Genomic DNA, 27773 nt, shown 5'->3' on the forward strand with positions numbered 1-27773 from the left:
TGTCAAAACACTTAGGCTTTTTTCATTTTCAGAGCTGCCATTTCCTAGCTAGTGGAAACACAAGGACAGAAGTTTGCAGTTTAACTCTGTAGGCTTTTTATCCTCTCAAGATATCTCATCATAGTGGAAAACAGGAGTAACTTCACTGAACTTCTTTTAGTGGCATTTTGCCAAGGTAAAATTGTCATGAGTGAGAAAATGAAATCAAGCCGACAAAGATTAAGCAACCACATGTTTTTATATATTTCTACTTTGCATGACTGGTACAGCTTTTAAAGTTGTTGTCATCTATCCTGAGGCAAAGAAAAACATCTTATTGTCTATAGGTGCAGTGCATGCAGGAGACTCTGGTTTGAGAGCAACAACATATACAAGCTTATTCTGTCTGTTTTCTTAGATTGGATAGGTCATGCCTTTGCCTCACTGTTGGTATGGGTTAGGCTGTTAACCCAACCTCTGTTAACACCCCGTCTAAAACCACACTCCGTAAACATGCAGCCAGTTGGCCAGAAGAAGAGCAATAGCCAAAAACACTGTCTCCCCCTGCCAAGGAAAACCTGTGGTCAAGAGTTCTCTCTCTGCTGCACCACACAGTGACGGTGACATGCCAAATGGCAACAGCATCTGCAGCAGAGCTTGTTAAAAACTTTTTGGAATAGGCAAGTGTTTTTTCAACGTAAGCATAGCTGAGCCAAACTAAATACTCCTTGGCTGAATAAATCTAAAACTGGCATCTGTTTTGGGGACTAAAGTTTCTGTAGTTTGCTCTCCCCCACACACTCCCTGCCTTTTTTTTTTACTGGAAGTGTGAGGCTACTTAAGAACAAGATTAAATTATTGATGCATATGGTGAGAATTCCGTGCTTTAATAGCTGAAACTGTACATTAATACAAATTACTTTTTAATCTGGATAAGCAGGGTTTGTCCCAAAACCTAACGTACGAAGGCACAGTCCTTTCAAACAGAAATTGCAATCAGTTCCAGAACACAGTATGGTGAACAAGCAGCACCTTTGCTTCTCAGGGGCTTTCTGCCGCTCTTCCAGAAAAATTCTACATACATTAACTCTTTAAGAGTAAGAGGCATTATTCAGAGCTCCAGGACCTTTCCTCCTTTTCAAATGCAGAGTGTTTTTTAGCATTCTATATGCTAGTTTTGTACTTTGTTTTTGTTTAAGCATGCATGTGATGTAAAAAGCCTCTCTGTTTAGCTACCTCTTTGAAGAATACAATCTACTAACAATACTCAGCATGAACACAAAGTAGAAAAAAATGTAGGAAATATTCAGAGCAAAATTATTTCTTACATGTAAATTCATGAATTTTAAGTCTGAATAATCTCTATTATAGGCATGTTTGTTCTTATTATTAACTATATCACTTTGTTTCATGCATGCTCTGGCAGTGGTTTTTTAATAAAGTTGAAAACAAGGGTGCCTAGTAATTTACCAGATTGCATCCTGCATTAGGAAGGAATTTCAGATTTCCCCAGATTCTGCTAATGCTATTACTGCTGGTGCATCCAGCACTGCTTAGGTTCTGTTTGACTGCCCCTACTCTCCGAAGAGTATACACGTTAGGCAATAGACAAAGTCATCTAAGCTTCCTTCAGCTAATGACTGCAGTAATTAGTGAAGTTTGGGGGGACTTTGGGCCTGTTTCATCAGCTGCCCAAATCCGTGGCAGATGGACTAGCATTTTCTTTGTGCCTACATGAAAGAATGCAGAACAGTCTCCTCTAGATGTGAGACCCAGATGTGAGACCAAATCCTTGTGGCCTCATGGAAGTACGTACCTGAGCAATGCAAGCATGATTTGGCACACAGCAGTCATAATGCTGTTTGGTGACATGTGTGACTTCATTTGCTTCTATAAAATAAGTAGGAATAAATGATACCAGTATGGATACTGTCTGATGCCAGGGTTTTTAGAGAAAGTAGATAGATGGCAAAAGATTTCACACCCTTGACTGGTTCATAACCACTTTGTAGCAGGAAATGAAAGCCACTCTGATAAATGCATACATTGTCTGATATATAAGCACATCTACAGACCACAAACAGGATATGTGGTTCATTCATGTTATGTTTCTATAATAAGCAATTTATTTATCTATGTGTACTTTAATCAGTTCGTATTACCTGGCATTTATAGAAAGCCAAGGTGCTGGTTTCCTGGTTTAGTTTTTTCAGGAGGCTGTTCCTTCAAATATTAAAGTATTGTAGATGACATTCCAGAACTGATTTAATTTATCACAGTAGTCTCAGTTTCCCTCACAGTGTGCCTCCCAGTCAGGTTATCACTTAATGCTTTAAAACTGTCCTAGTAAATGAATGAGCGAACATCTAAATCAATACTGCTTTCTTCTTAGATTCAGAGCTGAGTGGATAAAACCTTTATGCTGCCCACCAAAAACACACATTGATTTTTTATTAAAATGTATTGCATTAGAAAGTGGAGGAAACATATAGCCCTAAGTGTACATGGTAAAAATATGCAGAATAACACGTTTTGCATATTAACATGAGGTTCAGTAGGCTGAGAATATTATGAACTTGGAATTGGTGGTGGTGCCTTTGCCTTAATATACTGCTTACTTACAGTTTGTTTTTGAAGTTTTAAAGTATTCAAGGTTTTATAACTTGGAAGTGCAATACCATGTGGATTACCAGAGTGAAAGATAAATAGTGTGCACTGAACCACTGGAAGGCTGTGTCACAGCAGTTCTTTTCAGTGGAGCTGATGCCTCTATCTCGATTTTGCAGGGCATTGATCTTTACCTTTAGAGATTTATGAGCTCTGAAAGGAGGTATAAAAGGCAGGCAGGTGATGAAAATAATTGAGCTTAAAAATACAGTTTTCAATTTGACCTGTTATTTTTTTTCTTCTACCCGCTCCATTCACCCCTTGCTGGATATGTAATTTTGTGAAATTTAAGTAAAATGTAATATGAGTGGCTTGGCTGTGCTTGTCTTCCTGACAGAATCTGTACAGCTCTTTAAAAAAGAAATAGATTATTTCCATATCAGAGCTATGTAGGGTTGTGGGATATTGGTTTTACCTAGTATACATTACTAGGTTGAACAGTAATAATAAGCAAATTAATCTGAAAGTGTCTATCAGATGTAACAGTGAAAACATAGCCAGAAAAGAAAACAGACCGGCAATGACCATGTTGCTATTTATAATGGTAAAATATCCATATTAACTGAACCTTGTAATTTACCTAATAATGCTGGACAGCTTTGGGGGAGGAGGAGAGATGTGGTAGAAATTGCAGTTAGCCAGTTGTCATCAGCACTAATTTTTATTTGACCTAATGAGACTTAAGGGTGCAGAACCTACCGGTGGCTGTGAAAATCCTAGTCCAGGCATTGCCCAGCTCTCCATCAGAGAGGAAAAGCAGGACTGGCTTTTCAGGTACCTGGGTGCATTTCCTATGTCTGTCAGACACGTGCTGCTTGCTTTGTCCAGAAACACAGCATGTCAGCCAAGTGTCAAAGCCTTGGCTGCAAAGGTGGATGGCTTTCCTCAGATACAGGTTGGGGTCTGTGTTTGGAGGGAGTCTTCTGTTCCTTCTTGTTTTACAAATAACGTGTGTTTCCATGCCTGTGAGCTGTGATGGTGTGACTTCTGCAAAGTGAGAAATGGCTGGAGTAATCTCTTGCCCCCCATCCCGGTTTGGTACTTGGCTCAGCTGTTGCAGTAACTCTTGGGTACAGATGCAAGAGCACTGTCCCAAGAGCAGTGTTATCCTGGGACAGCTGGTGGACTTGGGAAGGGCATCCCTCTTTGGGCCCAGGTCTGTGAGATTTCCATACTGATTTCAGGCAGGAGGCTGGCATAGGCAGTCAAGTCGGGGTCAGAGCCACTGAAGCTCTAGATTTAGCTGTTTTAACACTTCATGACTGAAGATATTTTGTTTACTATAATAAAACATTTGAAGTCCATGTCTTCCTATCAAGCTGGCTGGGAAATGAGTCGCTTTAGCAGAACACCATGCATTGCTTCAGGGCCAGAAGGTTTTTCTTTGTATGATTCTGGACAGCTGAGCAGAAGTAAAAATGTTGCATTTCTTCAGAGCTTTCAACAGCAATTGCTCATCTTGCCTTTCACAATAAAGCAATGAAAGCAGCCTAAGAAAAAAAATGTCCAAAGCAAAGTTTTCCAATATATTAAAAAAAAAAAAAGGTGACAAGATTTCCTGCATTGGTAACTGAGAAATATTTTCAGGGAGGGGACTGTGAAATAGTTAAAAAAATACAGTGCTTCTGCAACTGCTGACAAAACTCACTGTTCTGAAATTGTATCTCCTGTTACATTTGCGCTTATGTTCTAAAGTCCTCAAAGCCAAGCTTTCAGTGTGCTCCTGATCTATGCTTTAAAATCCTCCCCAGGCAGTAGCTTTGCCTGCAGACAGTGTGCCTTGCTGTGGATTAAGGTATTACCGTGATGGGTGAAGCTAATCATATTTTGTTTTGTGTACTGAAACAGGACCTTGTACCCGTCATGCCTAAATTCTGGATTATGAACTAGACTGGGTAGGAACTAATTCTTCTTAAGCTGTCGGTGGCTCAGTAAGTGCAATAGAGAAGGATGGCGGCTCAGTTACTCATAGCTGCTGTGCATACGTGCTGAATATTTGATCTTGCTTCTTCCAAGCGCATATGAATTGCGTTGCTTGTTGCAGACACAAGTTGTAACAATTCCTCGCATTTTTCTTTCTTTGTGTCACTTTACCCTGTGGTGATCTTATCAATGCTATTTCCCTGGAAGAATTTGGTTTTTTATTATTTTGTTTGCCTCGATTCCGTTGGGTGTTAAAATGACCTCGCTTTATCCCCCACCCACCAGCCCTCATCCTTTCTCTTTCCCTCTGTTTCTACGCCACCCTCTCTTTCCTCTGAGGATTTATCGTCTTTGTAGATTTGTTTCTCTTTCTCCTCTTCCCTCCAGTGTCCACCCTGATTTTGTAACCATAGCAGTAATTGAAATACAATCCTAATATTTGCTTGCTGTAGCTATCATGTAGCCCAACACATGAACTGATGGCTTTTGTGTGTTGTAAGGTTTTGAAACTTAAGTCAAATGCATCCATATACATGAGGGCGAGTGTCTGGTGCAGAGCCGTCCCTTCCAGAAAAGGTTTTGTTTGTGTAAAGTTGTGTGTCAGTGGGAGCTGGTGCAAGTAAAAGTAAGTCCTTATGATAGTGAAGCCAGGGTTAAAGGAAATGATAAAAATAAAACTAAGGTTGCGTTACAGGGAAGTTCTGCTTTGCATAGATATATTTCAGTCTTTTGCTTGGAATATGTACAGCTTTCACTTTCCAAGATTTTTGCAAGAGCCATGAATGATGGAAGTTGTTTCATACTTCAGGCCGTTGCACATTAAGCCTGGCATTTGCTTGGAATGTATGAGTGCAGCTCATGACAAGAGACGGACTTTGGGGCGGAGGGGATGGTGTTACACACTTTACCAGCTCCGTATTTTAACCACTAAGGACACAAGAGCTGGAAGCGAAATTCTCATGGCAATAAATCTTTTCTTTATGGACAGACTTAAAAAGCATTTTCTAAAAACTATACAGTAGCTAGTGAAGCAGTTTATTAATTATGATAGTGTTTCTGTGAGATAAATAATTTTAGACTGTGAACTGAGAGAGAAAAGTGAAGTGACTCACTAGAGGCCACACAATTTGTCAGTGGAAGAGCTGAAACAAGTGCAGAAGAATTTCTGGCTGCCGCTTCCAGGAAACACAACTTCTGTCTGAGTACAATTTATGTATATGTATTTTTTGAAGTTAATATTAATTATTCATATTGGTAATTTCAATATAATGGTTGAAATATAGTGGTTTTTCAGGGTTAGTGGGTGACTGGGGAGACCCTGAACTCCTCAAGCTTACAGTGGGTGCAGGCTCAAATTTAGGCTTCAAATCCAAATGAAGGAGACAGTTTGTGTTTGGATTTAATACCCCTGAAATTTCCTGAACTTTACTGATGAGATTTTGGCTCAGAATGACAGAAATAACTGATCTTCTGAGACTTCTGTCATCTGAGATGATGGAAGCCTTGTGAGATCAGCTTCCCTGGCATCGTGGCTTTCACTGAAATCTCAGGAGAGCACTTACTTTCACATAATGTCAACCATATCCAAACCAGGACTAATGAATACCCCTGTAGAGCTCCTTCTAAGATCACAGGCATATTTGAAATACTGCTACAAGCTGTGTTCAGTCTGAGGAAATGCTCACAGCTTTCGTTGTTTCTTCTGTCAGATACAGCCAGTGACACTTTTCAGCAGTGGGAGGGTTATATACTGTCTTCCAGATGTTCATTAGTGCAACTTCTCTTATTTATGTTCAGGGAGGTAAGTTAAAAACTGGGACAGGCTTGGTCTCCCACCCTGGAAACACTTACACAACAAACTTTGCTCCGCTTGTGGTTTTTACTAGCAAATTGCTGGCCAGTAATGTTTATCTGAGATTTGAGTGTATGAAATACTATGAATAATCTTCCCATCTGTGCTCTCTAGTTGGACTGCATGGGATGTAGTATAGTTAGTTGGTTGTGTCCTCTGCCATCTGTATTATTCTTATACCATAATTACTGTGTAGCCCACCTTACCGGACCCCACAAAGGACCTGAGTAGTCTTTACTCACAGCTTGTTGCTCATGTTCTGAGGACTGATTGCAATTTCTCTAGCAGAGTAGGCACCTCCAAGTTACTCTACTTTAGATAGTTCACCCCATTTTAAGTGACTTATGTTACAAAGAATACAGCAAAATACTTGATGTAACCGGAATCATTTCCAGTTAGTTAGTATTGCATAGAGAACATGAACTTTGACCAGCTAAAGATGAACTTTAAAGATCTGATTTAAAGACTGTCAATCTTTTAGATATAGAATTTAATTTACGCAAAACCTCTCTCTTCAATTCATGGATGCAGTACTTTTCCCCATATTTTGTATATTAAAGTCACAATGAAACCAACTCATTATTAAAAAGTGTTCTAAAAATCTTATTTTAAGATAGTATCAAGTTCTTCATTTAGTTACAATATCAGTGTGTAAGTATTTTGCTTTAGAATTGTTGCCTTTGTTGTATTACATTTGCATTCAGACAGCTTGGTCTTAAAAGTATGTTGTAAAAAAAAGAAAAAGAAAGCTTTTGTAAAACAGAAAAATAGCAGCCAGGATTTCTGTAGCTTTGTTTTTCAGTCTAGTGGAGATGAGTTAAAACAAAATAGCTGTTTCTCTCCCCTTTCTCCTCTCCTCTCCTCTCCTCTCCTCTCCTCTCCTCTCCTCTCCTCTCCTCTCCTCTCCTCTCCTCTGTTTTTCCAAAATAAGTGTTCAGAAATGAAACAAGCCCCATAAGAAGCCTAAAATAGAATTTCAAAATCCTCTAGGTTTAAAAAATTAAGAGGCAACATTTTTGGTGTAGTCAAAGGTTGCTTTTAAAATTTAGCTGCTGTAAATCTGTGTAAATTCATTGACTTCAAAGAAACTGTGTGGGTTTTACATAAACTGAGAACCTAGTTTATACTTCTGAACCTCAAGATTTTCCTTTAGGCAAGCTCTGGCCCTTCCGCAGTTTGATACTGCCAGGCAAGCGTTTTGTTGGTTTTGGCTTTTGCTTTTAATGTTATCCTTTTATTTATAATACAGTACATCTTTGCCTCTTCTTTTTGCACATTGGTGTTTTGCCAACTCTGCCAGCATCTTATATGAACTTTTTCTGACTTAATTTTTCCTTTCTGCTTTATAGGTGTTCTCCTTTCTGCTGTATAGGTGTTCATTACATAGTATTTAAATAATATTTAAAGAGAAATAATTTTTGCTAATCCCCAAAATAATATCAGGAGATTTTTATAATTGATTCATCATACCAAGCAGTCACCAGGAGTTTTTGACTCTCCTGTATCAGCCAGTGACAAGTATTGGTACCTGTCCCTAATGATTCATAATGAAAAATTGCCAGATATTTCTTTGAAACTGATGGATGATTCATGTTGTTGTATTTAGGCCACATTATTCTGGAATGTTTAAATTAGGCTAAAAGCCACCTCTAAGTATACATGTACAAACACAGAGTACATTTTTAGTTTCCCGTCTGGAAATACACATAAAGTCCAGGGCTGTTTTCAAGTCGCAAGAAATATTGTTGTATTTTTATTATGGTCTTTCAGTTCACGCTCATACTAATATGAAAAGTTTAGTAATGGCATATCCTCAATAATGCCCTCAAATGCCAAGGTTACACATGAAGCCCAATGGGATCTAGCAAACGTTTAAACTTTTATTAAAGCCCAAAGCCCAAAATAGACTTTACTAGACCTGTACAAATTATTTTAAATTATGTAAATATTTTTAATATGTCTGGCTTCTGACAGAACACCACTATACACCAAAGTATGACATTTGCCTTACTGTGCCAACTTTCTGCTTTTTTTTTTCTTCCCAAAATACCTAGCATCATTACTAGATTTGACTAGAGTCTGCTTTATGTGCTGCTGTGGTTCAGGAGAAATATATGCAAAGAGGATAGACTGTGTTCCCCAACTGTTAACAGAGACTCTTTAGCATGAGGTTAAGCGTGAACTTTGTTTTGGCTGCCAACAGAGCAGTCAGGAGATACCCAGGATAAGGGTGGGTGAAGTCCTGATCTGCTTTCAATCTGACGGATGTGTGCAGCTGCTCTGAAGGCTGGTGTTGGTGTGCAGTGTGTGTATGTGTCAGAGAGAAAACTATGTATTTGGGTTTTTGTAACAGATATTGCTCTAACTTCATCTTCTAGGAATCCTCTTAAATTAAAAAATTCTGCCAAAACGTTAGTATCTGGATGTGTACAAAGTCTGGGCTTTCTGAGCACTTCATTTAAACAAGAGGCAGTGGTAGGTGATACTAACAGCTAACAATCTAAAGAGCTCCAGCTTTGTTGGAAGTCTGCAGGTGTGCATGTTTTTGCACATATGTATATGTGTAAGGTTTTTTTTCTCTTCTGTGGTTTTGGTGGGTTTTTCCCCTCCTTCATCCCATGCACTTTTACTGTGCAACATAATCTTATCTATGCCTGTTTGGCTAACTTTGCCTATTTTTTATGCATTACCTTATCTTTTGTTAAGAAATTACTTTCCCTGAAATACTTCAGAATGTTGAAGAACAATAAATATCTGAAAATCCATGTGTGTTATCTAAAAAACACTTACAAACATTTAGGATGAATACCATTTTCACAAAGAATGGGAAATTTGTTCTGCTACGTCTATTTGCAGAGTTGTCAGTCATCTAAATGATGTTAGAAGTGGATTAGTTTGATTGGAGATTTGATCCAAGCAATGTTTGAGTTAGTTGCATAAAAACTTCCCAGAGGTAATCTAGGGTTTATCTGAAAACTGGTATATAGTGGTGTCAGTGCTGAGAATTAAAGTAGGAATTAATTGCCCTTAGTGAAATTTGTGGTTATTTGGTTTGTCCAATGATACCCAAATGCTTCATTTCAGAAAACAAGGTAGCTTGATCCAATTTTAAATATTTTAGAAAGTAAAACTTCCTTTTCTACTACACTCAAAATTCAAGATGTGTTTATGGTAGCCTTAGTAAAACTGGTATATATGATGCTAGTTTAATACTGCCCACAAAAATCCAGATAACATAGCTAGTAGTACCCATCTGGCATGTGCATTCCTCCTGCATGAGGAGTTAGGCTACCCTAGGGCTCCTTACCACCACAACCTGGGCAATGAGCAGCTGGATGAAGTAGCTCTGAAGTTCCTTATTTTCATAGTTCTCATCTTTGGCTTGCCCCTTCTTAGTGAAAACAACTATGAACACAGGTTTCTCTGGAGCATGTAAGATATTTCTGCTGAGATTTTTAAGGTCTCAAGCAAAAGTGAAGCTGTCTTGACTTGCATGTATGAAGGGGATGATAAGCAACAGTGATTAAGTCCTGGATGTACCAGAGATGCTGTAAGTTGTGCCGAGGGCTACATTTCCTAAAGTGTACATCTTTCAGAAGCACATGGCCAGCCTCCTGGCTGTTACTGGACAGGAGGAATCATGAAGTGCATGTGGCTGAGAAATGGCATTTGCCTGGAGTCATGGGCTGCCTGCAGGTCAATCTCCATCCTTTGTTTCTCAGTGAGATGTTAGCATCATGAGCAATGGACCAGGCAAGGCTAATGGTGACAGCGCATGTGCCAGGAGCCTCCCTGCAGGAGACTAGGCAAAAGGCTGTGAGAGGAGCCCGGCAGGCTCTGTTCAGGCTCCCGGTGCTTCGCATGTTGATGCTGTGTTGCTGTGTCCAGAGAGGAGAGAGTGTCCACAGTCCTGGTGCTCCTGAAGCGAAGGAGTGTATGTGCTGTCCCTGTGGGGTCTAAAGCAGGACCCCTTCCACTACGGTGTTTGTAAAGCACCATGAGAGGCCAGTTCTCACTGGTAGACACCGCCTGGCCCTTTCTGAACCTTGGGCAGAGGTGCTGGTGTTGGGTTTTGCTTTCTGTGTGAGCACTTGCCGGAAAGCTGGCAGTGCATCTGTGTGTCTGTGGCTGCTTCTCTTCTTTGAGGGAGAAAACCACCCAAGACGCACCCCCAAGCCCCTCTCCTCTTTGTTTATACACCCAGCAAGTAATGTTAGCATGGTATCAGTGAACACTGTACCTGTCTGCTTGAATCTCCACGTAGCATTGGATGTATCTCCCATAATAAATTATGTAATTTAAGGAGCAATAACAATAGCTGAGATTCTTGGATGGAGAAGAGTCACGTTACCAGAAGTACCAAAAAGGCTGATTAAAATTAAATCGTAGCAGACAACAGTTGTGTTACAAAGGAAGGCTCAATTACAGCCAAGTCACTTTCTTTGCTAACCTCTGACTTATTTATTTCTCCTGCATGCTGCAGTCTGCATACTCTTTCTGGCTGTAATGAGCATTAATTGATTAGCTGGATCTATGAAGAGCTTGAGCACTCGTAAGTACTATCCCAGTGGGTGCACAACTAAATAGTTTATGAGGTAATTAGTATTTTAATGCCTTTTCTAATGAGCCTTTTCAGTAATGAAATCTCATGAGAACATTATTGGTTCATATATATTTCTTCAGACACAACAGAAGGTAAGCTAATGCTATTAAGAGATTTTAAAGCTAGTTTATAAAATGGTTTTTAGTAACTTATTTTTGAATACTTGCCTTGATTCATTTTGCTTTATTAAAAAAAATAAAGCCATCTTAATTTTTCCCAGTGCTCTGCCTCTTGCACATCTCTCCTGACAGAATTCTTACACTATACTGCAATTTCAAATAATTGGGATAATTTCTGAGGCTGCTACCCGATCTCCTAAGTCAGCTGTAAGTAAATAATACCATACTGTCTAAGTGTGTTGTTTCAGATGTGTTCTCATCCTTGGGAAAAAAAAAAAAACCAACTCTGTGCCTGGCTACACAGTGTCTTGGATTTATGACTGTGTCAAATTTGGGAGAATGACCAACCTCTACAAAGTCAAGATGAGCTCTATTTTGGAGGTTTGAAAGCAGCACAAGGCTTGCAACTGTACAGGAAGTCTTACTAAACCTCCTCCTTCAGGTTCATTGGATATACCCCATTTCACCTAGGTTTAACCCATAGCAGGAAGGACAAGTGCTGTGTCTTGCGTTTTATTTCTCTGGTACCTAGAAGAATAGCTTTTGCTATTTTGCTAGAGTAGCTTTGCGGGGAAGAGTTTTTCAGTGTGTGAATGTCTAATTTTATTGTCGGCCATGGGGACCATACTTGCTTTTTGTTCTCTGGAGATCTCTAGGTATCAGTAGCTTTTCTGGTCTCATTTCTTAGGGCTCAGTTCTTCCATCTGGGAAGTACAGTTTTGTCTTGAGTGAGACTTTGGCTGCAATTTGACAGCAGATAGCAATGCTGTGAAACAGCCCAGGTCAAAGACTGAAGCATGTATGTTTTGGAAACCTGTTTCATATATTAGTTTTATGTAGTCTAGGTGATGTTTGCCTTAAAATAATTTGGAAACTTTGTTTTAAGTTAGGGATGTACAAACCCTATTTGATGTTAGAAGCTATAATGGTAAAACTGTAAGAAATTCCCCTGTACAGATCTCATTATGTAATGTAAGATGTAATGAGTCTAATTCATCCTTGGAGTGTCTTTAATGGTGTCAGCACAGTTTTGTGAAGGATAGATTTGGCCTAGGGACACCACCACCATAAAACCTGACTGTCTTCCACTGTTATTTCTGTCTCCAAAGCTTTACTGAGACATGTCAATGTGATATATTAACAGCCTAGTCTTTTTTGATGACTCTAAGTTGTTAGTAGTGTATGTGTTGTTTTCTTCAAACCAATATGAAAAGCTACATTTTCAGTTATGGTAACTGTAAAAGCCCCCTCCAGAACACATTGAAATGACTTTGACTTCACGTATTTGACCTTGTTTTCAATACCATGCATTAGCAACGCTTAGGAGATGAAGAACGCCCAACGCTGACCACTGCTTTCCACATTGGCTGCCATCTCCACACCCTTTTGCAATGTGAGACCCAACAGCACAGTCGAAGCTAATGCCTCCTGTGTCAGCTCCTAACAGCACCCACAGAGGCTCAGGTTTTCAACACTCCCCCATGCAGCATGGTGGAGCCTTTTTGTTAAGGCACAGTCAGACACACTCTTGGGATGGTAGCTAAATTGAACATTCCGACAGCTGAGATGTGGTACCTTCTTGTGTCTGGCTTGTGTTCATGGTCTGTTTACAGGGCAGAATCAATCAGATTTGCCTGCATTGCTTTCAGAGGTGAGCCAGCCACTTTGGCTGCTCTGAGACCCTCCACCTGGTCAGCAACCCAATAGGCTGTGCCTACACCAGTGCCCAGAGAAGAAAGTTCAAGTGAGAAGGTGCACATCAGGTTACCAGCTCAAGAGTGGAGGAAAAGCAGCCTCAGAGAAATATTTTGGTTTCCATTCTGGAAATTTCGTAGAGGGTGTTTCTGCTCTATATTCAGAAGCTTCCTCAGGGGAGAAATGAGCCATGAGCTGTCTGAGGATAGGAGCTCCAAACTGTCTTTGACGGCCTTTGGACTTTGCTAAAGCCATCTCTGAGCAATGATGGAGCACAGTCAGAATTCAGTTGGGGTGGTGGGGAGACAAGTTTCCAGATGCTGCTTCTGATTTTGGTAATATTTCTTTTAAACTTGAAACAGCCTGGAGTTGTTTGCTTACTTTTTCAGGAACTTTTTCTATTTGTTTGTGCTTCCTGAGTCATCACCTGTCTTTGCCAAGACTTTATTACATCTAACAAAAGGTGTATTATTGATGCACTGTGGCATGCACAAAGCCTTTCTATGAACTTCACTGGACATATGGTCCTCCCAGTTTAATTTTGCTCCCTGTTCCACTCCTGAGCAAGTCCATGCTCTGAGCTCTGCTATGACAGTGTAAATGTTGAGCAGGCTTTGACACCTCATCGGCTTAAAAGCTCAGCTTTCTTGACTTCTGATGCTTTTAGATCAATCCTCTTACCTTTCATTTTGTAATAATGTACATATATGTAGCCTCTTTGGCGATTGCTAAAAGAACAGGAGTGGAGAACTAGGCACTGTCTTGCCTCTATTAGAAATGCTTGGAAAGAGCAAAAGGCACTTAAAAGATAAGTTTGGCACTTTCTATTTCTTTCTGCTCCTTTTGTGTACCATGAGGTCATGATTAATGGCTTTGGTCATGTTTGGAGGGCAGAAATCACTTGTATGTTCAATTCAGGAAGACCTCTGAATTGGCGAGGCCCAGGGGAACCGGCAGCTCTGGGTCTAGAAGGACCTGTGATGTCATTTCGTGTGGCCACAGGGGATGCAGCTATTACTTCTTTGGGCATTATTCTTGGATAGCACTAAGGTGTGGGGCTTTTTTGGCCTCCCAAACACATTAATTCTGCCCTGAGCAATGGAAAGATTCCCCACCCATGGGGGAGGCTGTTTAGGATGGTGGGAGTCTTACATGCAGGGACTGATGGGGGTGTGCATGCAGAGGGACAATAAGGGAACACTCTAGACTTTACAGATACACTTCAAGTGTTGCAAACTGAGTTCAAAGTAACAGGAACCTGTATATAAAGTTTGCTTGAAATAAAGCTACGAGATACATGGTAAAGAAATAGGATATTTTGGCATTTATTCATGGCTTTCCTGGGGTGTCTTGAACTGTATAAACTCCCTGCTATTGTGTTAGTGAAACCCTAGATTCCCTGAAGGTATAACTGTGACTGGAATTTAATTTCTTTTGCTTTGAAGAAGGAAGAGAAAAGGTAAATTTATTGCAGTGGTGTAACTCCTATCAATTCCACACATAAAGAAATTATGAACAAACACATAATTTAAGAAATTGTAGACAAGCTCATAATTTGCTGACAATTTCTTTCCAAATTATATGCTTTTTGAGAATATTTATTTTCTATATTGAAGGAGGAATGGAGTTGAATGCCTTCTTTTTCTTCAGTCCTTTTGTTTCAGTAAAATAAGATGCTATTGAAGACATGGTAGTCTGTCTGGTGTCATTGATGAGCTCTGAAAGAGATATGCTATCTCTGTATTGCTTTTAAGCTAAATGAGGGCATTCAAAAGGATAGTTTAAGCATCATATTCTTGGAATATCTCATTTTCTTGCAATCTACTAAATTTTAATTCAGAATAATCATATGTTGTATTTACAGTTCAATTTAGATGATGTTTACTTTTGTTTACATATTATGCCTGGCTAATAGATGGCAGATGTAGGGTGAAATTAAAACATAAAGAATCCAGACAATAAGCATCCCAGTTCACAGTTAGACTATGAGTCTTTGTGCTTCCTCAGTGTGTGATTTCAGAATCTAATTAAGCAGGTGCTCAAGTATTTTGGGGAATCAAGCTTTAAATTGCTCAATTAAATTACTTTTCCCTAACAGCATGAGCTTCAGTGTCAAAAGATAAATTTACAGTAAGGAACAAATGTTTAAGATGAAAAGTATGTCATAAATTAAACCACCTCAAAAAGCCAGAAGTAAATTCTTAGCTGACAACACAAAGTACAAACTGGAAATGTAGGAAAGTACAGTACAGGGTTGCCTATCCTGAAGAAGACAAAGCAAAGGACATGCCTGAATTTCATCAGTTGCGATTTGTTTGCTGGAAATATGCTACTATTTCACATTTGGGTGTTATTCTCATTACTATGTTGGAACATTTCCTTTCCCACCCCTGTCAGTCACATTCCAATCAAAAATTTGTCCCAGTGCATTTTGAGGGGTGGAGATCAGCTAGTAGCATATAATTTAAACTAAACAGGATGAATATCCTAGTTTATATGTATGTGATATAAAAAATCAGGGATGTCTTACATGGTTAAGTTTCTTTACAAATATCACTGCTTTAACTCACTAATAGTGTTACTCCTGAGCAAAAAAAAAAAAGACAAAACACCAACTATTCTGGATTTGTAGATGAAGCTGAAACCATGGGGTTTGCAGTACGAGGCCCACCCCAAGTACAATGTCTGCATTAATCTTTGCTCCTTGCACAGAAGGCTGGAGCTGGCTGCCAGAGCTAATGAATGGATTCTGACTCTGCCATGTTAGGCTCTTACCAAATACAAAGGCTGGTCACAAATTATAGTTTGTCAGATGGCTTCAGATATAAGCATTAGAAAAACATTTGCTTAACAGTAATAATTAGTCAGCGACAGAGGCAAGTTTTACAGATTGCTTTAGAGCACTGAGGCAAATGTGGGTTTCTGTGGGAAAAAGCCTGTTGCCTGTCTAGTGATTCATAAAAAGTGAAAAAAGGCATTTTAGTTACATCTCTTCTAAAGGTGAGACCAAACCACAGCATTTCTACAAAACCCAAATAACCTCAATCTTTACTGCAAACACTGTAGTGTTTTAGGAGCGCCACTTTTCCTCAATTAGACAACAAAAAATCATACTTGAGAGTTTTTCCTGGCTTGGATTAGGATCATGCTTGCACAGATACAGAGCTTCACTGAGTGGATTCTTTTTAGCTTAAACCTTAACAGTTAAATTAGAAGAAAACTCACAACTGGCGCAGAGGAGCTCAGCAAATCACCAGGCAGCCTGGGCTGCTGAGATGCTTTCGTTCTTTAGCAGTGAACTCATACCTTGGGCTTTTTGTATTCTTGGGAAGAAGAATCCATAGTTCAGAGAACTGCTAGAAAAAGGATGGTTAAATGAAGCCCAACAGTAAGCAATTTGTGTTACTGAAGCATGTCACTGAAACTTGGCACAAGTGCTAGCTCTGAGCTTGTGTTGTGGAATGGTTTTAAGTGCTTGTCATCTCATAGATACCGCTGCAAATGTTCTGTAGTGTCTCTCCTTTCCTATGCTGTCTGGGAGAGTGAGTACAAGAATAAGTCTATGCATTTTCATTTGTTTGACTTTGGGTTTTCTGTGCTTTGGTTTCAGTAGCGTGGCTATCAGATTAATGAGGTTGTATCCATGCCAGGAGAGATGCAACCACCCCATTACTTCATTGTGTGGTTGATTTGCTTGTTTGTTTTAAAAGTTTGCATGTACTAGTGAATGCAGGGGGATGATAGCATCTAATAATTGTAGTGCTGGCAGGAGCAATGCAAGCTCACCCACACAGCCTGCCAAGGTACCTCTAGTCTGGTTTGCAACACCTTTTTTTTTCCAGTGGTTGTCCTGCTGCCATAGCACAGAACCAGAGAGCAGCTTTAGAGTGCTCACAACTGACGTGTGCAGTGAGACCACCAAATGAATTTTCCTTTTCGATGTGATTAGTTTTCTACTGCTATGCTGGCATCTCTTGTGCCAGGGTATTTAACAGGGAGTTCCTGCTGTGAGAGTCCTTGTTTCCACTTTTGTGCTGATGCAGCTAAAAGGGTATTATTCCCTTCCCAAGCTGATCGTTCTGTGAGAGATTTTGTGAGGGATCTGCAAAGAGCAGAAAGTCTGAATAGATTAACAAAAACTGGTAATTCCTGCACTGCAGAAGGATGGACTTGACTGCTTTATATTTGTAGGCTTATGTCAATAGTGCAGAGAAATGTTAAAATATCCTAAAAAGCTGGTAATAGTTTCAGTGCATATAGTTTGCTTCAGCAACTGTTACTCTACAATTCCAAGTATTAATTAAGAGTATCAGGATGCTGGCTTCCTCTAGTGCCTGTATCCTCTTGGCATGAACTCAGGCATGGTAAGGACTTAAGTGGGGCTTGAGCTGGTTACTGTGACTTCTGTGAGCTGGAGCAACAAAGAACAGTTGGTCACTAAACAATCAATTTCTTTTAAGGATGTCTTTACCATTGCTAATTAAAATACCTGTAATTATTAAATCTTGTCATTAGTTCAGATAATCCTCCAGATTATTTTCTGTTTACTGGGTTGCTAGGGGTACCTAATGCATCAATATGTGTAGAAGTGTTCAATGAGACTGCCAGATTTTTTGAAAGATAAATAGTTTTACATGCTTCAGAAGTAGACTCCAATTGGCTAAGGAATTGGCCAAAGACTGAAAATGTGACCTCATTCTTGGCAAGTGGTAAAGATATATTTTTGTTAACAGACACTATGTAAAAAGTGCACTACACTACTTCTAAGCAAAAATCTGTGTCTAAGAATACTGAAAAGTCTTTTAGTTAAGAATAATTTTTGAAAGAAATGCAATTCACTGTCCTGTCCTGTATATGAGTCTGCTAATATATATATAACTAATATAATATAGTTGTGCTTTTATATCCTTTTTTTCATTTAAATTCTTAAATTCAATTAATACATATGTCACGGGCATACTTTTAAATCAATACAATCATTTAGCAGATAAATGTAATTATTGCCTATTAATTCTTCCATCAAATCCATGTTTGTGTAATAGACATACTGTAATTGTCTTCTTGAGTCCAATCACATACTTCAACTTTCAGCAATTATGTTTTAACTTAATTCCAGTGACTGATTAAAACCATGTGTATTCAGGTTTGGATAGATGTGCATACTACAGGATTGTTAAACCTGCAGAAAATATGTTTTTAATAATCCATTACTATTTAATTAGCATGCAATAACTGTCTTATTAAATCTAAATTAAAACCTTATTTGAGGCATGTAATTGAAAGTGCCACTGGGTAAAATCTAATCTGTCAGGGATGAATTTACATGGAGTAACAACGCCAGGTTTTTCATTTTTGCACTTTTCAGGGTCTTCCCAAACATTCTCTTAGTCATCAGAGTGGAATCTTGCAACAATCAGGGTTCTGCAAAGTGCAGCATTTGAAATACTTTTTGGGTCAGAGTTGTCATCTTCTGAGAGTTCATCTCGATTTGAAAGATGATTCTCTGGGTGGAAGATGAGGAATTCTTAAACCTTTACCAGATGCCAAAATGTGCGTAAGGAGCCAGTGAATGTTTCCCGCTAGCCAGGAAAGAAGGAGAGCTGATTTGCAACGGACACCACATGGTTAGGTGTCCCTCAGTGCCTCAGCATATGCTGGCAAACATGAAAGGAAAAGGACGTTTTGTGACTCTATCTCTTTATAACAGAAAAGTTATCACATGTTGCTGTGTACAAGCGGTCACACGACACAGCCAGTGAGAGCAAATTACAGTAAAATGAGACTATTTACAGAAGTTGTGACACTGTCACTGTTCTGGAGTAAAAGGATGCAGAATCCATCCAGAAACATGAATTCATAAATGCTACTGGTGGATGTGCTTCAGCAAGACAGCTGAAGGAGTCTGTGTAAATTATCAAACTAAATAGCTTGTAAAATTCTAAACATCCTTGGTTTGAGATTAATAGCTACTCGGATCCCTGTAAAGATGTGTTTAATTAACTGGCTAGCAAATTTATAGCAAAAATCTCCTCTCAGATCTGGTTTGCAGAGTCCAAATCTGCTGTTCTCTTTTCTCATCATAACTCTGTCTCTCCTTGACAGTAAGTGGGAAAACTGCAAACAGGAAGCAAAAAATGTAAGAGCTGTGATTTAGCAGGTGAATCTGTCCTGGGTTCAGCAGTAGCAGTCATTTTTCTCAGTCCTAGTAGCTGGTGCAGTGCTGTGTTTTTGACTTTCAGCCTGGGAGCAACCCTGATAACACCGATGTTTTTAGTTGCTGCTCAGTAATGTTTACTCTGACCAAGGACTTTGTGAGCCTCATGCTCTGCCAGGGGGGAGGGGAAGCTGGGAGGAAGCAGAGACAGGACACCTGACCCAACCTGACCAAAGAGGTATTCCATGCCACAGCACGTCATGCCCACTATATAAACTGGGGGCAGTTACCTGGAAGGGCGAGACCACTGTTCATGTCAGGCTGGGTATCGATTGGTGGGTGGTGAGCGGTTGTATTTTCCCTTGTTATTTCCCTTATCATTATTATTACTGGTGGTAGCAGCAGTGGGTTTGTGTTATACCTTAGTTATTGGACTGTTCTTATCTCAACCCGTGGGAGTTCCATTCTTTCAATTCTCCTCCCCATCCCTCCGGGAGCAGAGGGAGGTAGAAGAGGGGGAGTGATTGAGTGGCTGTGTGGTTCTGAGTTACTGGCTGGGCTTAAACCATGACAGAATCACAGCAGGATATTTCATATTGGCGCTTACCCATTTTCAGCCTCAGTCTGCTTTGGGTCCTAGTCTCCATGGACATCAAAGTCCCATTTGGGAGCTAGCTATTATTATCTTGGTATGGGCAATGTTTGCATCACCCTGAGACACTTCAGGAGATTGGGATTTGGCTGCAAAGGATATGGTGGATTCCAGGTGTTGATGGGGCTGTCTAAGGATGCAAGACTGTAGTTAGGAAGGGAGCAAAAGATTACCATGGATGGAGAGCAGGGAGGAGAGGCAAAATATTTTGATGATTCCCTAGCCAGTGTTGGCAAGCAATGCCTAAAGTGCTGACAGACCACAGTTCCTGAGTTGTGGTGAACATTTCTGTCCCCGAACTGCTCACAGGACAGAAAATCATCTCACTTCTCTGTTTTCATTAACAAGCTGGGGAGGATGAAGGTTAAAGTCCTTCAAAGAAGGATGTAAACCAAGGAAACGTTCAAAAGGGAAGGCAGAAATGTGGGACCAATCTCAGCTATGGGGGGGGGGGGAAATGTGGCCTTTGAAGGAGAATGTGAATTTGCTAAGACATGTTACAGTGCAACATGGTGAGGTGAGCATAGAAAGGCATCAGGGGTCACTTGAAGAGGGCAAAAAAAAATATGTATCAGTGAAGGGAACAACCCCTAGGACTACCCAAGTCAAATTAAATAGTTCCTTTTACTTTTAATATGTTTATAATTAGGCCACACATGAATAGTTGTCATGGTGAATGAACTATGAGTGTAAATCGTGATCTGTTTATTTGCTCTAAGTGTTACTGGACATCCCTGCAAAACTGGAGTGCTCTTACTCTGGAGCAGCGACAAGTGTCATGATTACTGTAAATAGTCCTGTTTTCCTGTGATTTGCTCCCACCAGCTGTGTTGTGTGATTGCTTATACAGGGCAGCATGTGATAGAAACTCTTTTATTATAAAGAGATACAGCAAAGACCATGAGCAGTGCAATTCAGTAAGAACACCTAAGCCCTGCAGTGGTAACCACCCAAGTACATGAGATATAGACAACACAAATGATTATGCCCCATGGAGTTGTTCAGAATCAACACTGAGATGTTGTCAGGCAGGGAGGGAACTAAGGTTGAGAACTGCTCAGCAGAGGAAATAGGGTGCAAAATTATTTAATTGCTCATCTTCTTCATTTGAAATTGGTGGAGTGTCAGGTCTAGCTATGGAAACTGGGGCTTGTTTATATAGCCTGATTTGAGGCACCTGTCTAAATCAGGAGGCAAAAGCTCCTAATAGAGTTAATGGAGCACTTAATTTAAGAGATAATTACAGCCTGGGGTTAGGTTCTCTGAATGGCTCTCTGGTGGCACCACAGGACTGGGGGCATCTGAGACTTCCCAACCAGGTGACTGATTCAAGTCATATTGAGTAAGCACTCACACCCCAAGATTCACAAAGTTCAACAGTAGGACATTAAAATCTATCTCCTATCTTCTCTTGGTGCATGCTTGCATCTGCTATCTTTCCCTCTCTTGCTAATACTTTTAAGCAAAAGAAGCTTCAGTGAGATCACTGAGGACAAGGATAGTAACATGATTATCAAAGGAATTATTACATGTGGTTCATTATATTGTTTTTCAATGCTGGCCTGTAAGATCAGGATTACTAAGAAAAAAAATGTCTCTTGCAGATTGCAAGAAGTAGAAGTATTTGGCTTTCATTTCTAATCAAACAGGCTAAATATTCATGTTTATGTGCCTAAATGAAACTTTTGTATGCAGTCTTCTACCCCATCTGCATGAATAGTGGCATTGTAACAGGATGAGGTCACTGCAGAAGGGAAAGTGAGGTAAGAACACAGCTGAATCTACAGCTTTTCTGCTACATGGTGCACCAGTTTGTACTTAAAGGAATACAGTGCTTTTGCCCAGGCCAGAGCCACTGTGGGCACTGCCTGCAGAGCTGAATGCCTCTTGCAGGGCTCTAGACGCATTCCTGGCTCTACTGTATGGTCTGATGCACAGTATACAGTTTCCTCTGCTTTTACAAACTGCTCTTCAGAGACCTCTTTACACATTTAATAAAAGTGAAAATCCATATGGTTTATTTTAAAGCCTTCATTAAAAAAAAAACAAACAGTTATCAGGCCTCATTCTGCTCTGACTTATGTGGCATAAATCCTGAGCAGCCCCTTTGTAATACTCACTGATGTTCAGGATTTATGCCAGCATTTGGCCCATCAAAGGGCTTTTTCCCTGTCATTCGTTTGAAAAGATGTGACTCAACTTTATAAAGACTGATGGCTTCCTATTGGCATCACCTCTGTACCTAGTGGGAACTCTTACAAATGTACAGTATGGCAGATTCTGGTGGGCGCATTGGAGAGCTCAGCAGTGGAAGGGTGACATAGCAAAGGGGTGTTTGAAGGAGTGCGAGATTTGCTAAATCCGTACGTAAGTTCATATTTTACCCATTCCTTGTATTAACTTTAAAGGCCATATAAACAGGCTGCCAAGGGTACACTGGCAAATCGCCTCTCCTCACCCACCATCATTATTAGAGCTCTGAGAACTTGGAAAAACCTGACTAGTGAGCAAGCCCTTCTCGCCCTTTTTCCACAAGGCTCTCCAAGCTCACAAACCTGGGTAGACTTGGAGCAGCTGCTATTTCAAACAAGACTATCCATCCCAGCCTCACCTCCCAGTGTGGGAGCCAGAAGGGCTCTGTTTTCATCACACGCTGCCTCTAGCTGCTTTGGCTTCCCAGTGCTCCATGAGTTCTCAATGAGTTTGTCCCAAATATAAATACCTTCTTGTCGCCTTTTCCACATCATGTAGCAGTGAACCCCCCACTCCCCTTGACCCACACTGAGAGGAGTAGCCTCTTCCTATCTTAGCTATCAAACTCTTCCGCTGAGGCAGCCACTGATAACCTTGAGGTCAGACAGTATGCCATCTGATGTTTCTAGTAGCAGGACAATCTGTGCTATGTTCTGCTGCAGAAAGCTTCTGATCAAGCCAGCACCAGGATTTATTCACACATTGGGCTTTTTTTTCCCTTTGATTTTTTTTTCTCACAGGCAGTGGCTTGAACCACAAGTGTTACCAAAGTAAAGTTGTGACAATTTTAGAATGACTTTGTGGCTCATTCAGTGCCCTCGTCCTTGCCCAGCACAGAAATATTAGGTAGGAGCTGGTGAGGCAGATGAAGAAGTTTGGAGAGCCTTTTCTCTTTTTCACTTACCCGATCCAAGACCTTGTTCATCCTGGGTTGGCAGGTAGGATAGTGTGTGTGTGTGTGCCTTGTAGAAATAGGGGCTCAGAGGCTCTTTTATCTCTGCTCTGTGCTTTCCCCAAACATCATTAATTTCTGTTTTTCTGTCCCCACAACATCTGACTTACTTCAGGTGTTGTAGCCACAAATGGCAGGCTGAGAGCTGCTGCTGCCCTGGTCTGTACATACTAACATCTGCACTTCTCAGCCTCTCTGCCCCAGCTGGGAGTTTGGGATTGTGGCAGCATGAGGGGAGAGGGAGGGAGAGATATGAGACTGGGTGATAGAGTGATAGTGGGATGAGAAATTACATAGAAGTAGAGGAATAAATAAAGCAGAAATGAGAAAAGCAAAAGAAAAAAAAGCCATAAAATTGTATAAAGACCCTGCAAAAGGAAAAGGGTGTCTGGAGAGCTGTGGGTAAAAATCAAGTATCCTGATAGTGCTTCAGATAGCCACATTCAGTCTCTGGAAGCTGGACGTGCAGTACAAGCTGCCTTTACTGGGAGAACACAGTAAATGTGACACAAAAGGGTAAATGTTTGTGCTTCTTTCCAATTCTGTGCTTCAATGTAACTTGCATCTGACTCTATTCTAGGAGAGGAAATGTTACGGGACAGAAGCAAGAGGAAGCTTGCAGGGCTGCCGGAAGGAGCGGGTGCTCTGCTTCCCCTCCCTCTCCTTCCTTCTCCTTCTGCCCTTGGCCACCTGTCAGCATCCCCTCACCTCCCCCATCATCCTCACTCCCGCCAAAACCTCCCTTTGTCCTAATGTGCATTTTAAAGCATGGTCTTGTTCTACTTTAATTATATTTTCTGGTGGCCGTTGCTTCTTTCCCAAAAGTCTGTGTCCTGGTTTTGTCTGACTTTGGAAAGGCTGAGTCGTTAAGTGGAGGGGGAGGCATTCCGGCTCTTGCAGCCCAAGGATAAATGAGCCTTTTGCTTCCAGGTCAGTAGTTCAAATCCAGCCCACAGAAGTCGAGCTGGAAAGTGATAGCTGCTTTGGAGCCAGCGTGTAAAGCGTTAGTTGGTGGTCTCATTCGGACAGGTGTCCGATTTGCTGCTGGCTCTAATTGGCATCTTAGCTGGCAGCTTTAGAAGCAGGGCCAAAGACTCCATGGGCACCAAGCCCACGATACCCTCGCCTGGGTGGTCCTCCTAAGCTGTCGTTAAAACAAGCTGGCAAGGTGTCCAGGGAGGTCTCAGACTGCTGTTGTCTGTCTTGTACCCACTTTGTAAATAAACAGGAATATTCAGCTTTGAGAGCTGTTCCTGCAGCTTTGATTTCACTTTGAAAAAGGTTCTTTTTCTCCTCTTTGCACTGATTTTAAGTAGTTTTCTTTTTTACCCTTGAAATAATTAAACTTTGAAGAAACTAATGGATTAGGAATCTAGAACTAAATTTAGAAAGAGGCAGTTCACGGAGATGCCCCAAGTTGGGAGGAATGGTGGAAATGGATAAACTGGTGTTAACTGGGAACAGCCTCTGACCAGGACAATTTAAATTATTTTTGTCTACCAGACAGACCCAGCCAACCTACCTCAGTGTGATCACTTGCACTAGTACAGGATCAATGAATGTAATTTCTAGCAGGATATGTCTTGGTCTGTGATGTTCCTGCACCATCTATCTGTTTCTGCTTGCATTATAGCAGCTTCCAAAAAATGAGGCTCTGTAGAATCATTAAATGCATCTTTGGAAGCCTCGAGGAATCTTATTTTTAGTATGTGTACTTGCATCCTTTGTCTTCCCCAGTTTTATTTGCTTTTGTATTTATATAGACTTCTCAAATCCCTGTAAATCGGGTGCATGAGGCTCTGTATGTTATGTTGCTCTGTAATGAGAGCAGGCATGCAGGTGCAGAATTGTGTACTGGAGTCCTCCAAGCTCACTGATCGTGCAGTAGGAGAGGGTATTAGACTGTTGCTGAGGAATACAGCGACATTTAGTGGTGCCTGGTTGCTGCATAACCCTCCTGTCCCTCTTCTGACCAACACCCTGCATGGTCAGCAGGTCAGATAGTTGCTGCAGGTGGGATTCCAGAGTGTGAAGGATGCAGCGGTGCCCAGATGAAATTCCCTGGCCTAGATGATATTCCCTGAGACTTCGGTGCCCCCAGGCAGTGGAGCAGGGTGTAAGGTTGAAAGGGTTGTAGCACATGAGAGCTGCCCAGTCTCTGTTCTCACAGAGAGAACAGTGGGGTAAGTCCCCGGGCCCTGATGCACAGTTCTCTGTTGCATTATAGCCCACCTCAAGGCAATCAGGATGAGCTGTAAATGAATTCTAGTGAGCTCATAGTCCCCTGCTCATCTTGGGAGTGCTTGAAGAACTTTCACAGTATTCTGCCCACGTGCCATGCAGATCAGAGCTCTACTAGGGACATGGTGGAGCAGCCTGTTATCTGGGAAGAGCTGTGTATGAGCATTACAGTAACGGAGAGCGCTCGGAAATATCGCATGTGATACACTTAACATCTTCTGCTGCTCTCGCAAATCATACCCGGTTTTACATTCCCAAGGCAAATGTAAATTGTCACTGTTTGGTTGACTTCAGCGTGCTCTCGTCTCCTCCAGGTGCAGTTCTGTCCCGTAATCTTTAAAACAGCAAAGCAAACTCAGAAAATGTTCCCCATTTTTGCTCTGCTTTTCTGAAGCTGTTCATCCAGATTCTGCCTGGGCCTCACCGGTTACGGCCACTGCTTTTAGATTTATTTAACCCTTACTGTACTGCTGTCATTGCAGGATGCTGTAAAATTTGCTTTTTGCTTTAGACCAAAAAAAAAGGTTATTGTTGCTATTCGTGCGTTTCCATCTGTAGATGCCAAGTGCCTGCTTTAAAAAACAAGAACATCAGCCCCCAACCATATGCTAAATTCCTAGCTGCATAGTAAAGATTGATTACATGTGTTTATGTGTAATTTAAAAATGGTTCGTTCAGGAAGTATATGGTCTCTTAAAGGCAAGTTTAAGAACCTTCAATTTTACATACGTTTATTTATATTAGGGAAAAGGGCCTGGAGTGCTAAGAAAATCTCATGATATACAGGGTTCAGCCTGAGAATTCTCAGAACAGTTGTATATATTTTTATTCTATCAATATGCTCTTTCACAGCTGTTAATTAGTTTTGTTAGTTGACTTACAGAAAAGCACATATAAAATGAGGACTAAGTAATTCCATAGCACTAATAGTATTAATGAAAAGCACAAAGTCTGGAGGCAATTGTAAAAACACTAGTTCAACCAAAAAGTAATTCTCATTTGAATTAGCATGATTAATTACATAGCTTTTCCTTGTCACAGCACACTGAAATCGAAGCAGTCAGGATGGTTTAAAGGTTTCAGTGTATAATTCTAGTAGATGTTAAAAAACGGTACATAGTCACTGTGTACATATGCATAAAATAAAGCTATAAAGAAACAAGAATCTCAGTAAACTTCAATTCTATCATTAACTGATTTTTTAAACTTAAAAGACTGATTCATTTAATTGCACAGGAAAGCAAATGTGACTGTAAATCAACATTGGTTACTCCTATGTCATGCAGAGGGGTATTTGGATACCATAGCTTTTGCACTACGTGCCTAATTAGTTTACATGCTGTATGCATTCATGTGGCTTGAGCTATTTTGCCTGGAGGGGTGAAAGAGGAATCACCCTGTTTGTTTCTTTTCCATACTGGCTATAGTATTTGCTTACTAAATATGTTGACTCTATAGATGTCATTCAGTTTGCTGTTGCTGAATGTGGGCTGAAGCAGTACTTGCCCGTGCATACGGAAGATGGCAGCGGGTGTCATCGCTCCCTGCCTGTGCATCGCTCCCAGCCCTGGAGCACGAATTGTTCTCCTCTCCAATAGCTCACGTCCTTGCAGTGTTCCTGACATGCCCAGGTTGCCGTAGGCCTGTGGTATGCCATGGGTGTTTATTATGTGGAAAAAAAGGAAATCCTGCCAATCCACATCACTAGTGCAAGTTTGTCAAATGACATCAGCAGCAGAGGAGAATTTAGTTCCTAAACACATGCAAATAGGTCCCAGACTGTTGGTTATGCCATGATGTCAGCTCTGATTCCTCATCCATTATTTGATGGGCTTCAATGTGTAAATGCCAGATATGATCCCCCTCCCTTTTCCTGTCCTCCCGCACAGAACTTCCGGGTTTGTTTTGATTTTATTTGCGGAAAATGTGTTTTGAACAACAAACATACCTCCTCAGGAGACGTTTATTTCAAGGGTGATTTCCTTCACAAGCTTCGCTTGTCTTCGTTATCGTTTTGCATTATGGTGAGCCATTAATTACTAAACCAGTTCAGATATTTTCCCAAGGGACTCAACTAAGTACGGGTAATAGTTCCAACCTTCTTTGTCATGAATTGACATTGACTTTGTTAATAAAAGCTACTGTATCGTTTTGGCCACGTGAAGCATTAAAACATGTCAGCCTGCAGGTACGCTAAGGCACAGCAGCAAATCAGGTCATGTCGTGCAGGCTAACGTCAGCTTAGATTTTATGGCACATATGTCTGTTTAAAACAGCACAGACCTCTAGACGGTGTAATTTGGGGTACTGGGGCATGGAATGTGTCACTGACGAGTCTAAGGGTCGAAGCCAGCTGAGCTATGAAAGGTGTGCCTCTTGTCACCTAGCATTAGCTGTCTCATTCAATCTGGACTAAACTTCTCCTATAAGCTGTAATCACTTTCAGGGGGCAGTTCATCCTTAATACCTGGGTTGGTTTGCCTTGTGCAGAAATAATCTAGATATGTATTTTAGACTACTGAGCCTAATTTTTGATTAATATCTGAGCAGCAGATATTACTCCCTAACTGGTGTTCACTGCCATTTAAAAATCATTTCATTCTAGTTTACTTTTTACTGGTATCTTTCCCAGAGGCACAAGGAGGGCATTGGTACTTTCTAAGCATGGGCTGCATCCCCTGCT

The 27773-nt window shown here is 40.7% G+C and overlaps 1 protein-coding gene across 3 annotated transcripts in view; it reads left to right on the forward strand.

Annotated features, from left to right (window-relative positions):
- CREB5 (cAMP responsive element binding protein 5) overlaps positions 1–27773 on the forward strand; it is a 254291-nt gene that overhangs the window by 186707 nt on the left and 39811 nt on the right. The window lies entirely within an intron of this gene.

Source organism: Pezoporus flaviventris, unplaced genomic scaffold (genome assembly GCF_033815535.1).
Source record: "Pezoporus flaviventris isolate CSIRO_AGI_PZ_B2104156 unplaced genomic scaffold, CSIRO_AGI_Pfla_v1 ptg000037l, whole genome shotgun sequence".
Classification (NCBI taxonomy): domain Eukaryota; kingdom Metazoa; phylum Chordata; class Aves; order Psittaciformes; family Psittacidae; genus Pezoporus; species Pezoporus flaviventris.